The following is a 16,746-nucleotide window of genomic DNA, read 5'->3' on the forward strand; positions in this document are numbered from 1 at the left end:
GGAGGTCTGGAAGGGGACAGACCATAAAGAAAAGGAATCTAATATAATTTAGAATATTGCAGAATATCAAATTATCAAAGTTGTTCATTAAAGGCGTCATAGACCGGAAGCTCCAATTAACGCTGCGTTTGTGTGTGTGTATCTGCGTTATTACCTCGTTTATGAAACCCTAAAGTTTCAGAACAACAGTTCAGCCACTGCTGAGAAAATAGTGTTGTATTGTTTTCCTGGGCTCTGCGAAGCGGATCGGCACTTCCTTAATTTGATGTCGTCATCAGAAATCCTCACCACTCCTCTCACCACTGTAGCGCCTCCTGGTGCGGGCACTAGTCCGGGCACATCCGGTTGCATACATTCAACCGCAGAAGAAGAAGAACTACTCTTGTTGTAGCTGCTGAGATGCAGAGCATCCACCGTGCCAGAGGGGGAGCTGTGTATCTGAGAGCTGGCCTATCTATTACGTCATTTCCAGGTACCTGGCCAATCACAGGACAGTGGGAAAGCTCTCGTTGGCTGGCCAATCACAACACAGTCCACGTTCTGGGGGTGTGATTTTGGTCTGAAACAGCACGGCTGATGAGAGCGTCAGTGAGGAGATATTTTGATCGGCTCGTTTGCAGCGACTAGGAGGTTTATAACCATGAAAACAAGTTAATATATGTAAGTAGACCTCCATCACTAACATATATGTGTGATACAAGCATTCTATGTCACCTTTAAATAAAGGCCCTGACGCAACTGGAGGAGTGCAGCAGTTCTCTGACCTCAGTATCCCCCTCACTCAAACGTCTGCTTGCTTAATGTTTTTTTTTTTTCAGGGACATTTGTGCCATGGTCCATGAGTGCTGGATCAAACACATTGTGATGAGAACCCACAATTGATGAAGGGGTGCTATAGAGTTCATGTGTGTCCGTGTCCCGTTCTGAAAATGATTGTCATGATCTTCTCTCTCAGTCATCTCATTTCCCCCCAGCTCACCAGCCCCTCCTTCTCATCACCTTCCAGCCACTCCCTCCTCATCAGCTCAACTCCACTCACCTGTTCACAGCAGCTGCACCGGATCACTAATCAGCCCAATATTCTCATCTCCACCATGAAGTCACTGCAAGATTGTTCTATGTTGTCAGTACTAGTCGCTCACATGTCCTTCTCTGACTCATTACAATTATAGTGGCACACATGATCATCAATTGCACAACTGGTCACTGTGTCCATGTCCAAGCAACAGCAAATAGTAAAACATTTTCCCAATTTCAGGACAATTACAGGACCACCACACTACATATTTTAGATGTTTCCCCACTCCAACACACCTGATTCAAATGGGTGAACAATCTGCTTTGTTAAACTTAACTCTCCAGACAGGTTTCAACGTTGGAGGTTAAATACCTGGCTTTAACTTGAGAACTTTAACTTGAGAACCTATCATCCAAGAGAATCCTCTTGGATGATAGGTGAGATGTCTCCAACCAAACTCAAGCAAGTCTAGATTCCTACAGCTAACTGCAGAAGAAAAGTTGTTGCATGTTTTGTAAAATGTTGTTGGTTGAATTAACATTTGCCGGTGTTACTCTGCCCTTCTGGTTTGTGAGACTGAATGTGTGAAGAGGTTGTTCTGAGAATTTAAGTTGTTGCCTCTCCTTCAATCAACAATCGCAGCAGTTGTGATTGGCTGTTTGATTTGTCTGCAGGATTGTACTTGGTTAGATTTATAGATATATACACACATTTAAATTATTGTGCAAATATAAGCGCATAAACCAAAATGTCTCATAAGGTAGTTGAACCCATATCCACTGTAAGAGAGATCACCACTTTATAGAGTAAAGTAAGTGCATGTTTGAACCAATTGGATCATGTAGTCCAGGATTTCTCAATTCTGCTCCGGCATGTTTCCCTGCTCCAACACACCTAATCAAATGAAATGGTCAGCTCATCAACAAGCTCTGCAAAAGCCTGGTGACGACCCATTCATTTGAATAAGGTGTGTTATCAAACAGCCTACCTACATACCTATGTGTGTTATATTTTTGTAAAATGTGATACATTTTTAAAGGTGTTATTTATTATGGATATAATGTGGAAATTGCAGTAAATGAGCGCATACAATTTACAATCCTTCACTACACTACCCAAAATAAAGATGGCATTGCCCATCACTCTATGTCTCACAAGTCTCTGGTCATTTAAAGGGACCATGATCCCAAGGCAACCATGTTAACAACACAAACACAAATATTAAACATTAGGTGAATTGAACATAATCCTCATTCATTGTGTCTAAATCCACACATACATATAATGGTGAATTATGCCTACAACACTCACTACAATAACTCCAAAGATGACTTCTTGATGGATAAAAGGAACATATGCCGCCGTGTTGGAACCAAACATTTGTATTATTTTTTCTTCATTTAAAAAAAGGAAAAGAAAGGAAATACAGACTGCTACAATCAACACAGCCACACATCTGTGTGATCTGAGTGAACAGTTTGACCTGTGTTTGAACAGTAATACAACAACACAGAAGCACCCAAGCCAGTCCAAAAAATGGATTTTGTCAACTTAAATGAAAAATGTATTCCCTGCTAGAAAAAAAATGATATACAATTATCTCCAACTCAAAGTTTAAGTCAAATCACAGACCAGCTGCAACATTATAAAAAAATGCATGATTGATGCAAATGGATATTTAGTCAAGGTGTGTAGTAAAAAAAAACAGAATACATTTTAGGTACATACTGTAAATACAAGGTACACTTGGGGGAGGAGATCTATCATGAACAGGATGAGGCTGAGTACAGAGCCTTGGGGAACACCAGAGGAGAGGGGAGATGTTTGGGATGTGAAAGTTTTCAATTGAATGACCTGAGTGTGGCCAGAGAGATACGATTTAAACCAGGCCAGGGGTGTGTCAGAGATACCAATAAATGCTAATCTGTCAAGGAGGATGGTGTCGAAGGCTGCACTCAGGTCAAGGAGGATGAAGATGGATAATAGTGTGGAGTCAGCTGCCATCAGGAGGTCATTGGTGATTTTGAGCAGGGCTGTTTCTGTGCGGAAGCCAGACTGAAACTGTTCGTAAAGGTTATTGTTATGGAGATGAGCGTGTACCTCAAGCCACTGCTTTTTCCACAGTCTAAGAGATAAATAGCAGGTTAGAGATCAGACGAAGGTTATTAGTCACTGGTTTCTTGAGTATCGGTGTTACAGCAGCAGATTTAAGAGAGGATGGCACATAACCAGAAGTGAGAGAGGAGTGAATGATGGCAGTTATCAGGGGCAGCAAGGAAGGGCAGGATCACAGCAGGATCACAGCGTATGTTTGGGAACACCTTTAATGACAAGTCCTAACACGCTCCTTTAGGGTGGCTAATGATCTTGTTACCATTTCTGTTTTCTCATTCACTTTCTAATTTTCATCAGTTGTTTTCTGACAGTTTGAAAACAGAAAAATAATTTTCTGAAAAACCGGACCAACCTTTTATTACGGAGTTATTTATACAAATGTACAAACAGCGCAGGATCCTCAGTGTTCACTTTGGGGAACACCGAACCTCAAAGCACGTGGGATCAAATGGCCTGACGGGCTGTTTCTTCGGAAGACCACTTCCACTTCCAAGCCTCCTCGCAACGGTGGCCCTTTGCAGGTCTGGATTTAGGAGTAATCCTTTTTTCCCCTGCACAGACACTGACCACTTGAGTAGAATTTCTCCTACAGTCTATCAGGCAACCACTCTGAAATTTCAATAGGGAAGTTATCAATGGGAACAGTATACCATAAACTTACATCTTGCATCCATCTCTGTTTCGTGCAGGAAGGCGGCAATTGTGACAGCTGTAATCAATCGCCGCGAGCAGAGTCCAATTGTGATACACTGCTTTGGTGTAAGAATACGGTCTATGGTCATCGTCACATCACATCATATTGTAAAAGAGATGAAAGTCCATTCAACGCACCATACACACCACAAAGTTAAATAGATATACCTTATAGCTACCTTAAAAATCGATTTGCAGAAACCTTACTTATAGCCCTTTGACATTAATCATTACATTCAAACATATGAGCAAACCTCATTTTATGCTCACACCATGTCAGAGCTCATGTTTTCATTTCCTCATATTAAACTGACATTCAAAAACAATTTCCATCCATCACTTAATGTTGACGCTTCCACCAAATGTCATCGATAATTTTTTTTTCCCCCTCAATTTGGCATCAAAAATAACCCCCATTCTCTCATAATCAAATACTGTACACATTGACCTGTAGCAGTAACACTGTCAAACATTTATGATGACATCCGTCTGTCTGCCATCTGCCACTGATCAAGTAATTGCCTCTCACACTAGTGGTAATACTAATGTAAAATGTGCATGGTGCAATTCCGAATAAATTGCAAATGAAGATGGGATGATGTGAGAAGTCCAGGTCGACTTGATCTTTGTGATGACATTAATGTGCAACAAAAATGTGAAAATCAGTTTTTCACTACGGACACCGAACATGCTATTTGACTGAGGCAGAGTGTCTGTTACTGTGTATCTTAACTCCTAATGAACCTCAATGAAACAGTGTCTCCATAGGAAAAATAAAGCTTATTTATCAGGGCAAACACATCAACACAGAAAGCAAGTCATTTTCAACTGCATTTAAAAATGTTTATTTTGTTCATCCTTTCTGAGAAGTTCTCACCAGAAGAGCTATAAAGTCTAACAAAACCCACTTTTACACTTTAGAATTTATGAAAATATAAATATTATATAAAATATAATATGACTTGAAATGCTCTGCATAAGCACTAATTTTCAACTTTCTACTGGTTCCACATTCTTTAACCAGGGATGAAAGTACCACTTTATGTGTACATTTTGAAGTCTGAAGTCTTGTTTCATGACCTTCACAGATTTTTTAAGTTACAGTTGCAGTGGATGACATCACACCCGAGAGTTGAAAGCGAGGTTATTCAACTCCCTTCCAAATCGTCCAGTTCACATATTTCACTCTTCATACACATTTGTCTAGTTTCATACAATTTGACTACCAAAGCTTAACTTGCAGAATTTGAACAGTGACTCTCTAACTAAGTAAGAGGAGAACTGAAGTATCTGACTTAGATGAACACATGAACACAGCTTATTCTTATTTTTGCATAGCCTGTTATGAGGCTGGGAAGACATGCAGTATGTTGAAAATGCAATGTGGAAACCATCATTATGACAGCAAGCACAGGACCAAAGGAACTGAGTTGTAGGCCATCACGTACACATATATGAAATTAATTAGAATCCAAATAAAACCCAAAAGGGAGTTAACAAAGTGATGCTTAGATCTGATGGGAGGGAACCCGGGTGTTTCTGGAGTATGGGAGAGTCGGCAAACATGTTGCTATTTTTACATTTTTTGTCATGCATTGGAAATGTATGTTGAGTAGAAAGAGCATGAGAACATCAGCCTAAGATGTGAAGACCGGGAGCGACAAACAACATGTACGAAATTGATGATGTCAGACAGGCTTTAAAATGTGTGGTTACGGGAAAACAGGGGCGAGTTAATCTCTGTCGGACACCTGCAGGGTCGGAACTGATACTGGCTTGCAACAAAAAAGAACAAAAAAACATCCAGCTTCTCCATAGAGCACAATGTAAATTGACCTTTGACACACTTGGATGAAAACACAAAAGTCTGCAATTTTAGAACTGTAATTTCTCAATCATATTTGACTCTGTCTTTACAAAACCTATAGCAGGGTCTTTGTGACACCACAAGGCTTGACAAATGATGCTCTGTATCTCGGCTCTCACTACAGCAACCACATACAACCACAGACTTGACATGGGCTTCCATACAGTCAACTAGAGACTTTATCTGATCATTTCAGCTCCAGTAGAAGCCATCATTTTCAGGACTTGCATACAGTATAGAAGTACAGGTCTGTCCTAACACGCCCTAATTAAGGAAAGACGAAATGATTATGTGAAGACTTTCACTGTATACTTTGGGTGAACATAATTTGTTTGTATTTGTGTAAATACAACGATAAAATAACTCAATATCTGACTCAATATCTGACTGAATAGCTCAGTTTTGTGTGTAATTAATTCAAAATTGTGAAATACTCAGTCATTATGAGATGCAGAGTTATTTATTCTCTAAAACTATGATTACACTAAGGTCACGTGAATCGCGTAGATCTCCAGATGCAGGTAAACATGGGATAAACATAGGATAGGGTTATTGTCTCGAGTCATCTGTCGAGCTCAAAACAAGTTTATTTGTCTGTGCTCGCCTGATAAGGAGCTCAGGAGATGGAGCCAAAAGCCCCAAATCAGAATTTCAACATCCTGTGGATGAAGTTCAACAATATCAACATTTTTGTGAGTGATCCTTGTACTACAGCTTTAATACACATATTTTACATGCCCCGTTTCTGCCTGTGAGCCTATGGTGTTATAAATAGTGTCTCTGCTTGTTTCAGATGGATTAATTTGTTGTTTTCCCCTCCAGCAAATGTTACTTCCAGCAGTTGCTTAGAAAATATAAATTTGATAAATACTTAATTGGAATATCAAGAGCAGGGTTGATGTGTTAATGTTTGGAGCAGTGGAGTAATGACAATAAACATATGCTAATTTAGCCCAGACAGCTTGATGGCACACATGATCCCAGAGTCACGGCATGTGGGCCAGATGCAGCCTGTCAATCGGTTTCATGTGACCCCCCACTGGCTCGCAACTTCACTCTTCCATGTAAACTACACATGTGCACACATGGTTAATTTTAAAATCAGTTTACTTGATTCTACTTTACCTGCCATTTTGTCACATTTATTTATCTTATTTATATAAACAATGTGGAGACATTTTGAAAAGGAGTCCGCCCCCCCCCACCCCACACAGACAGTTGGACTTATTCATAACCAGACCATGCTCATCAGCCCCCAGGTCATTTGAGTCTTAGTCCCCTGCGTCAGGTGTTTGCACCCCTGATAGAATCAGAGCCAGTGTTTGTGCAAATGGTCATGTCGGTCCTACAATGAAGTGTGATAAGACTTACTGTTGAGGCATTGAGGGAGTGGAAGGTAAACAAAAAGATAAGCATATGTGCCTGCAGACGCAGGTGTGCAGTGAGCATGTACTGTGCTTATTATTCACAAAGATGGTCTATTTTAATGTTCACAGGCATGCGAGCAAATCAGTATCTTCTACCACCTGACAAATCTGCCAAGATGCATGTGGAGAATATGTGTGGACTATGAGATGGCGCTGATTAGTTTGTACTAAATTACGGCCAAAACAAACCAATGATTAATTGAGCAATAAGTATACCTCTTAGAACCACGCATCTGGCACCTCTTTTTTTCTAAACTACAATTAAATGGGTACATTTCTGTATTGGAAAGTAGGTTTTGCAGACAAGATGAAAAGCTGCAGAGCATTTCAAGTGCTTCATGAAAAATTGGGTTGTCTGTGTCAGCAATGCAAGCCAGACATGACTATTTCAAAGAAAACTATAAACTCAAGCACCTTCATTTTTCAACAAGCACAGGCACAGGCTGCCGGTGACAATCTTAACTTAAGATTGATTTATTCTCACTCACTTGATAGTCACTTGACAAACCTGTGTCATAACATGTTTTCACTTCATACTTTGATCATCTATTATTATCATTATTATTATTATTATTATCATTGTCACCACACACTGTCCTTGAGCCAACTTTTTTAATGACCTTACATTTTATCATCCTGGTCAGTGTATCCGTCTGCTAGCATGTTTATGTATTTGATCAAATTGGTATAGTGGACAAAAAGGAGTTTTTGAATTCTCTTTTATCGAGAGAACAATGGGAGCACAAAAGGAGGTGGTCGGAGCACAATAAGCACAACAGGGAGAACATATTTTGGTCTTGTCTGACAGCTGCAAATGAAATGGCTACACAGAGACTGTGGCGACCAATAACACTGTGCGATAAAATAAATGACTGTCAGCAACACACCAAATTTCTGCAGGTGCGCAACATGAGCATGATGAGTGGAGTGACACTCAAACTGTCATGCAGCCACTGTTGTGTATTACTGAACAATGTTTATTGAACATGGTGTTATTTTGGGCAATGCTGGCCTCAACATATCAGTTTAAAAATGTGAATGTGAGTTAATGCCGCTCAAGCTTTATGACTAAATCTGGCTCCCATCAATTAAAATAAACAGAGGGGGGGGGGGGGGGCGGAGGTGTCTGCCTGCAGGCCTCCTCCTGTCACGGCCTCCACTCTCACGTCTGCTCCACTGTCAGGACGGGGAATAACAAACGTGTTACTTCCTTACGTGCCCCAAGGGATTTAACTGAAGACATCTTTGGTTGTTTTCACTTCAATAAGTGACTCATTAAGTATGTGTATAAGTATTGTGCATTGTGTGTGTTTCTGTGTGTGAGGCTAGCTACAATCTGGATGTGCTTGAAAATACAATTTGGGCTACAGTCTAAACTAGGCCTCATACGTACAACAATACAAACAACAACAATTGAATAAATACATAAACAAAATACATTATAAACATGGAAAAACAGAAAGTGCTTGTTAAAAAAATGAGTGCGGGACAAAAGGCCTTCTGAAACGTTCAGAGGAGCACTACATGTCACTTACTGAAAGAGCTATTTTGGCTGTTGAATGCATTATAAAGGCTGGCCTTCCAGGAAGAAAACTCTTTTTTCTCTTTATTTTGTTTTGTCAAGTCATTGGTGACTGTTCTCAAGTCCACTCTGATGAAAACGTGTTCCAAACACTTACGCTTTGATGTAGCAGCAAGTGCTTTTCTATCAGTCACTGTTCCTTCTTTGATGCATGTGATGGAAATTTTACTGATAGTGTCAAGTAAACTAAAAAATACACATGAGCAAGCTCATTAATGTCCCTTGGAGTGACAGCTTTAGCACGGCTTATTGTTGAGGTTACTTCTGTCAGCCTCTGTCCCCTTTCTGTGGACTGTAGCTGTCAAATGATACGAGTATGGTCCGAATTCCTGGTGGATTTCCTTATGTGGTGGCAAAAGGTACATGAATAAATAAATAAAAAATAATAAACAAGAGTAACTGGTAAAACATTTTTGAAAAGCTAACCAAATAACTTTGTTTTAATTTAAATTTTTTTTTTATCTGACAGGACAAATACATTGACTGACGTTACAAGTTGACACTACAAGTTCCACTGAAATGATCTACTTGGCTTTATCTTTGTGTGCATTCCCTCCCCTGGGGGCGGAGCCTGCACTGGAAGCAAATTCCACACATAAAGGAACACTATGGTTGCTTGATGTAAAGGTCTTCACAAAGAAAACAGCCTCTTAAACCACAAAGAGTTTACTTGCTAAGAAAAGAGCATCCCTGTTCTTTGTTGGTGTGCCACCTTACTTTCGATTTGTTTCCCTTTTCGTCTGTATTTGATCTCCTACCTGGTTTAATTATACCTTGTAACAGGGTCTGAACATAGGATCATCTTTCAAACTTCGCATGCACCCTTAAAAGGACAAGACCAATTTGCTTTTCTTTCCAACCAGATGACACAGATGATTGTGCAGGTGAATGTAGCCACTCAGTCGGCAGTTTCCCAGCATTCTCCCTCAAGGCCCTGTGGTGAAGACAGACTATTTTTGGCACCCATAATGCCGTGCTGCCTTCTTCCAGTTTGACTGACAGTTCAGTTTGAGGGTGGGAGAAAGGCTTTATGTCGCCTCTGGATGATCTGTCAATCATAAGTGGACCAACTGCTGTTGTTAAGCACTGTGTGAGGGAATGTGTGTGTGTTTGGGCACAGTTGTATAGCTTCATCTAATACCACTACCTGGTATGAGAAGTTTGTGTGTTCTTTTCACTTTTATTGCTAAATGTACTTGTTGCACTGACACTGACAAAGAAGGTGCATTCATTTGGCTCCATTCATTTCTGGAGCATCATGTAGAAGCCCACTCCACGGAAAGGTAAAACCTGCAATAAGAACATGAAGCTAGGAGTGAAATTGTTTATATTTAGGAAAACTAGAAAATCTTTCCAAATATATTCATATGACACTAGATTTACTCCCAGAAGTACAACCTGAGGGAAAGGATGTGGGAAGGTGGGAAGTGGTGCTGGGGAAGAAACTTGAACAATAACACTACCAATCGGGCTACACTTTCATTGCCACTCTCATCAAAGATTTGCCCCATATTACAGGAAATGATCTGTTTTTGAAGTGTGTATTTTTGCTGCACTTTCCCCATGGCTGAACGTAAGTGAATTGGAATTGGGCATGTAGGGTTGCTAGGTCAAATCCCCGCCAGGTACCCCATTTTTTTATTGTTTTTTCAGTTTTTTTCAAACCTGTCCTGTCTAACCTTCGTCATGTGGTTGTTTTATGATGTTGAAGAGATTTGCTATGCACAGGAAGAGTCTGTTATACTCGTCCTGATATGTATGTAATTGTTATTTTATTCTTATTTATTCACTTTGTATAGCCACTGAGAGACGGCAGACATTCTCTCCCTAGAGATGTGGTCTCTTAATAGCTTTCTATTTTAATGTAATGCTTATGTTTTTTTTTTTTGCCGTTGCTTAGCAAACACTAGCCTACATTACTAGCCAATATTATGGCTACAGCATAACTCCCTTCTCATTGACCCCAGTCATGGGGGATCATCTGCTGTGGTGACCCTTACAGAGGGAGAAGTCGAAAGAAGAAGTAAATTCCGTTGTGGCTGCACGTTTGGCTGATATTTTTCACAAACAACTTGCTATCATCTGCATGCTTACAGCTTGGCGTAAGACTAATGTGCTGTTAGCAGGGACAGGGTGCATACAGGTGGGCGTGTCAGTTAGTGACAGATATACTGTATATGTGGATCAGATATTGTTCAAAGTAAGACAAGGTTAATTGAGCATAAAGAGAGACATGTGCCACCAAGTCGTTTGACCAGAGTGTAAGGCTAAAAGAAAAGGAAAATGCAAAACATGTAATTTTGTTAAAAGAAAAAACCTTATTGGACTGATACTACAGTAGTATGGCTGTGATATCAGTATCTCATAATTCATTACAGTATCTTTTAAGACCACTTTATTTATTTATGGTTGTCGTCAGGATATGATGATTCCAGTAAAAAGGATCATGTCACTGAAGCTAATAACAGACTCTAGCTTTAACTTGCAAATCAACATCATATTTTCTGGTTATTTAAAAAAAAGCAAGGGTGAAATGACTTATCTATTTATTATTATTTTCTATCTTGAAGGAATGTTTTGCCTCTGAGCTGAACTGTATCATAGCAACAGTTTCCGTAGTGCCATGTCTGAGGAGTGCCATTTTGAAAAAGTTATGTAAAGCGGTAAGAAGCGGAGAGATAATATGCAATGTCCACTTAAAGCTGTTGCGTGTAACTTTTAAATATAACATGTCTGTTACATTCAAACCATTGTGAAATGAGTTCACACAGAGCTGATTAATGCATTTTACATTAAGAACGATGGAGGGAAAGCAGACGCATAACAACTATACTAGTAAAGTTAGATGGCAGAAAACTTTAGGTTAAGGAATCAATTAACCCAAGTTCACTGAAATAAGAGTGAGGTGAACATTTCTCTGAAATATGGTAACATATGAGGTAGTGAGATACCAAAATGGCTGGGTTGCACAAATGTGAAAAGTATTTAAAGTTAATTGATTAATGGTTTATCTAACAGTTCAGTTCCAACATGTTTTTAAAAATATATATATATATATATTCTTGTCCTCTGCTGCAGGATCATATATTAACTGCTCCAGACTCTTCAGGTTCTCAGTATATTCTGGAAAGATTGTCATTTTATTGCATTCTGGCACATTAATGCATGAAACCTGAGAAGGATATGACATCTATTTACATAATGACTGATTTGATGGACGATACAATAAGACATATGAGATGAAGTAATTTTTTTAGCATCAGGAACTTGGGTTTTTGGTCATATGTGTGAAAGAAAAAAGAAAAGTGCAGCTAAACCTGGATTCAGTATATATTAAGAAACCCAGTTCAGGAAAATGAGGCTGGATAATGTATTGCTGTTTACATAGCAACAACAATTATTCTGAGTAATTTTGTGAGTTTCCTCTCACTGCCCGAGGATGTGGAAGTTTATTTGTTTCTTTGCAGGAGACTAATAGGCCATCCGGGACAATACAGACGTGTAATATAAATAGCAGCATGTTATTGCAGTAATGGGTGACCAGCACATATTTTGAATCTGTGTAATAAGCAGTAATTTTTTTAATTGTACTGTACATCACAATCAAGGATGGGTATGTCACTGTCTTTGTAGAATGTATTATTGAGCTCATTAACACGCTTGATTAAATAGACTTTTCCTATTCAGGATTTGTCATGTCCCGTTCTGTCCTTTAAGTTCTGTTATTTGTTTTTCTATTCATTCATTGGTTCCTGTTTTATTTTGGTACTCATGTCTTGTCTCATTTCAGATCCACTTCCTGTCAAGTTTCCCTCCTGTGTGATTACTGGCCCCGCCCTAATGTGTTGCACCTGTTTCTCATTGACACAGAGGCCGTTTCTCAATATCCATACTTGTGCGTACTTGTGCGTACTTGTGCGTACTTGCGTACTCCCGTACTTGTGAAAACGTCATCAGCCTCAGTCCCAGTTCTGTTCCAATTCTCAAGTAAGCGAACAGCGAGGACGGTTCTCAAACCCGGAAGTGTTCTCGCTCCGCCCATTTTTACCAAGTATGCATCGGAGGTAACTTAAGCGTACTTGCGATGGCCATGTATCCCAGAATACATTTCGGCGGAGCATAGCAGCAAATAATAGAAATATAAATCTGAAATAAATATTTTTCTGTGTCCCGGAACAAAGTTTTAACATCATTTGAGGCGAGAAATGAGTCATTTAGAATTCAAACATGTGGTTTGTGTATGAAGATATGACGTATTTATAGTTTGGCAGCGACGTTTGTCGGAGGTGATCAGCTCCGCCTCTGCAGACGCTCGGCGCTCACTGTGCCCGGCACAGAGCAGCGTTACCTCGGCCTGTCCTGATGAAATGATCCGCTGGCTCAGACGTCGCTGTCCATAGATCCATAGATTTGTTGTTGACGTGTTATTTTGTTTTTAATGGAAACGTTTTGACCTGACAGTTTGAAGGTTTGTATATTGTTAATGTTTTATTTATTTTAACTTTGAATGTTAGATTTATATTAAAGTCGCACGGTCATTGTATCTGTATTTAAATATAATATGTAAATATTAGATATGTATAGTATAGTATGTAGAGTAGTATATATTTGTACATGTACATATATGTCATACATACATATATATATATACTACTCTACAATGCTGTAATATATCTATTTTCCACATTGTATTATTTGTATTGTATATTTTAATAGAAATAAATTAATAAATGAAGTTAAATATTTAAAATGTAAAAATAATAACAACATATATATGCATTTATTAAAAGTATTTCATATGTTCATTTATCAACACTGTAGGTGGCGGTAATGAGGCTGCAGCACTTGGCGCCAGCCACCATTCAAACAGCAGAACAATACATACATACTTGCATACTTGAGTATTGAGAAACAACCACATACTTGTGCACTCCCGTACTTGGCAAGTATATACTCCCAGCGTACTTCTCAAGTATATACTTCCCAAGTAAGCAAGTACATACTTGCTTACTTGAGTATTGAGAAACGGCCAGAGTATTTAGTCTCTGGCCGTTTCTCAATACTCAACATATGAAATACTTTTAATAAATGCATATATATGTTGTTATTATTTTTACATTTTAAATATTTAACTTCATTTATTAATTTATTTCTATTAAAATATACAATACAAATAATACAATGTGGAAAATAGATAGAGTACAGCATTGAATAGTGTAGTGTAGTGTATATATATATATATATATGACGTGTACAAATATATACTACTCTACATAGCTAATATTTACATATTATATTTAAATACAGATACAATGACCGTGCGACTTTAATATAAATCTAACATTCAAAGTTAAAATAAAAAAAATAAAAATAATATGCAAAGTTTCAAACTGTCAGGTCAAAACGTTTCCATTAAAATCAAAATAACACGTCAACAACAAATCTATGGATCACACCGAGCATCTAATGACAGCGACGTCTGAGCCAGCGGATCATTTCATCAGGACAAGCCGATGTAACGCTGCTCTGTGCCGGGCACAGTGAGCGCCGAGCGCCCACAGAGACGGAGGTGATCACCTCCGACAAACGTTGCTGCCAAACTATAAATACGTCATATCGTCATACACAAACCACATGTTTGAATTCTTAATGACTAATTTCTCGCCTCAAATGATGTTAAAACTTTGTTCCGGGACACAGAAAAATATTTATTTCAGATTTATATTTCTATTATCTGCTGCTATGCTCCGCCGAAATGTATTCTGGGATACATGGCCATCCCAAGTACGCTTAAGTCACCTCCGATGCATACTTGGTAAACATGGGCGGAGCGAGAACACTTCCGGGTTTGAGAACCGTCCTCGCTGTTCGCTTACTTGAGAATTGGAACAGCACTTGGACTGAGGCTGATGACGTTTTCACAAGTACGGGAGTACGCAAGTACGCACAAGTACGCACAAGTATGGATATTGAGAAACGGCCTCTGTCTTCCTCTCCTTCAATGCCAGATTGTCTTTGCCCCTGTGTGAGATTTTCCAGCGTTATTTTTGGATTCCATAGTGACTGTGCATGTATTTCGACTTCTCTTTTGCCTGCAGATTTGGATACTGTTTCCTGTTTTGGACTGATCTCTGTGTACCGACGCCTGACCGAATAAAGACCCTGAACTGTTGCTCTGTCTGGTTTCTGCTTTGAGAGTTCACCATTGCCTGAGCCTGACAGGGATTGAGAAATACAATTTTTTTAATGGTCTCTAGTTATAAAAGTACTGTTCTTGTCTTGTTGGCCATTCAGAGTGCATTTCACTATACATCTTGGACATTCACGCCCACACACATTCAACACATCTACATCTGCGGCATATTTTCTCTCACACGTCATCTAAATCTATTCACACACAGCCAGCAGGCAAAAATTGAGGTTAAAGCTACATCCACATAATTACAGGTTCACTTGAATACAACACTTTGAAATGTGCAGGTGTAAAGGAGGTTGAATGTCTCCTCTGCAGTTGTTTACTTAGTTCCTCACCAAGGAACAGCTGTAGTTAAAAAGTAAGGGCAGGGAACCATTTAGAAAGTGAAGGCGGGTAACTGCGTCATCTTTTCCAAAGGTCTCAGTTTCTGTTCATCCAGACGAGAGTTTACAGTTCTCAAAATAATGTCTGAGTCTCTAACACATTGGCATGCTGACAAAAGCAGCTGAGGATCAAACCCCTTGCCTTGAGGTTAGGAGACAACCTGCTTTATTAAACCACTGTATAAAAAGGTAACTTTCAAAATGTATTGACAATAATCATCGTTAGGGTCTGCATTTCTCTCTTTTCCACCATTGTTCACCAGGTCCCCACTTTGCTGGGCTCATCTGTCTTTGTCTATCTGGGTTTGTCTCAGACCCTGTTCAAAACTGATTTTAACATCCGCCCTGAGTGATGTGATCACATGTGGAGGTCTGAACACTCTGAAGACACTTATATGAACATCAACTCAGCCCACAAAAGAAAACTTGTCCCGGTTGGGTGGTGTATGATTTACAACCTTCTGTAATTTTTTATAATTGGTACCTGCATGCAGGCACTGATACAGCAATTGTATCAAGTCATATGTTTAGACAAGACAGTTCTGAGTCAGTGATGACATGTTTATAGTTTATACTGATATCAACTTTAATTATAGCATAATAATTCAAGCATAGTAAGCATAGCATAATAATAATGGTGATGATATGATATGTATGATCACAATAATAATAATAACAATAATAACAACAATTATTATTATTATTATTATCATTATTATTATTATTATTAATAATAATAATAATAATAATAATAATAATAATAATAATAATAATAATAATAATAATAATAATGATAACAATAATAATAATAATAATAATGATAATTATTATTATTATTATTATTATAATAATGGTAATAATAATAATAATAATAGCCTCAAAACTGGATCTGGATCCTGCAACCTGCAAGATGAGGACACAAAGAGAGAAAGAGAGTGCATGAAGGAAAGACACAAATTAGGGAGAGAGAGAACAATGACATACAGTATAATGAAGTCATATCCATACCCTGAGTGTGAGAGAATATGTGTGAGTGCACCACAACAAATCCCCCAGCAGGCTAGGTCTATAGCAGCATAACTAAGAGATGGTCCAGATTTCCCTGAGCCAGCTCTAACTGTAAGCTTTATCAAAAGCCACAATGTGGTCAGAAAGTTTTTCTCTAAGCTGTTTAAGGCCGAGAATAATGATCTCAGTTTTTTTCTGAGTTTTAAAGTAGAAAGTTACTCTCTGAGACATTCCATTCCTTAAGTTGAAATCCTGAATTATTTCTTTTGGTCTCATTGATGAATATAGCTGAGTGTCATCTGCATAACAATGAATGTCTATGTTGTGCTTTCTAATACTGTTCCCTAAAGGAAGCATATACAAGGTAAAAAGTATAGGCCCAAGCACTGAGCCCTGTGGAACTCCACAATTAACTTTTGTTTGCAATGAGGCATTATCATTAATTATGAACAAAATG

Source organism: Solea solea, chromosome 15, assembly GCF_958295425.1.
Source record: "Solea solea chromosome 15, fSolSol10.1, whole genome shotgun sequence".
Classification (NCBI taxonomy): Eukaryota; Metazoa; Chordata; class Actinopteri; order Pleuronectiformes; family Soleidae; genus Solea; species Solea solea.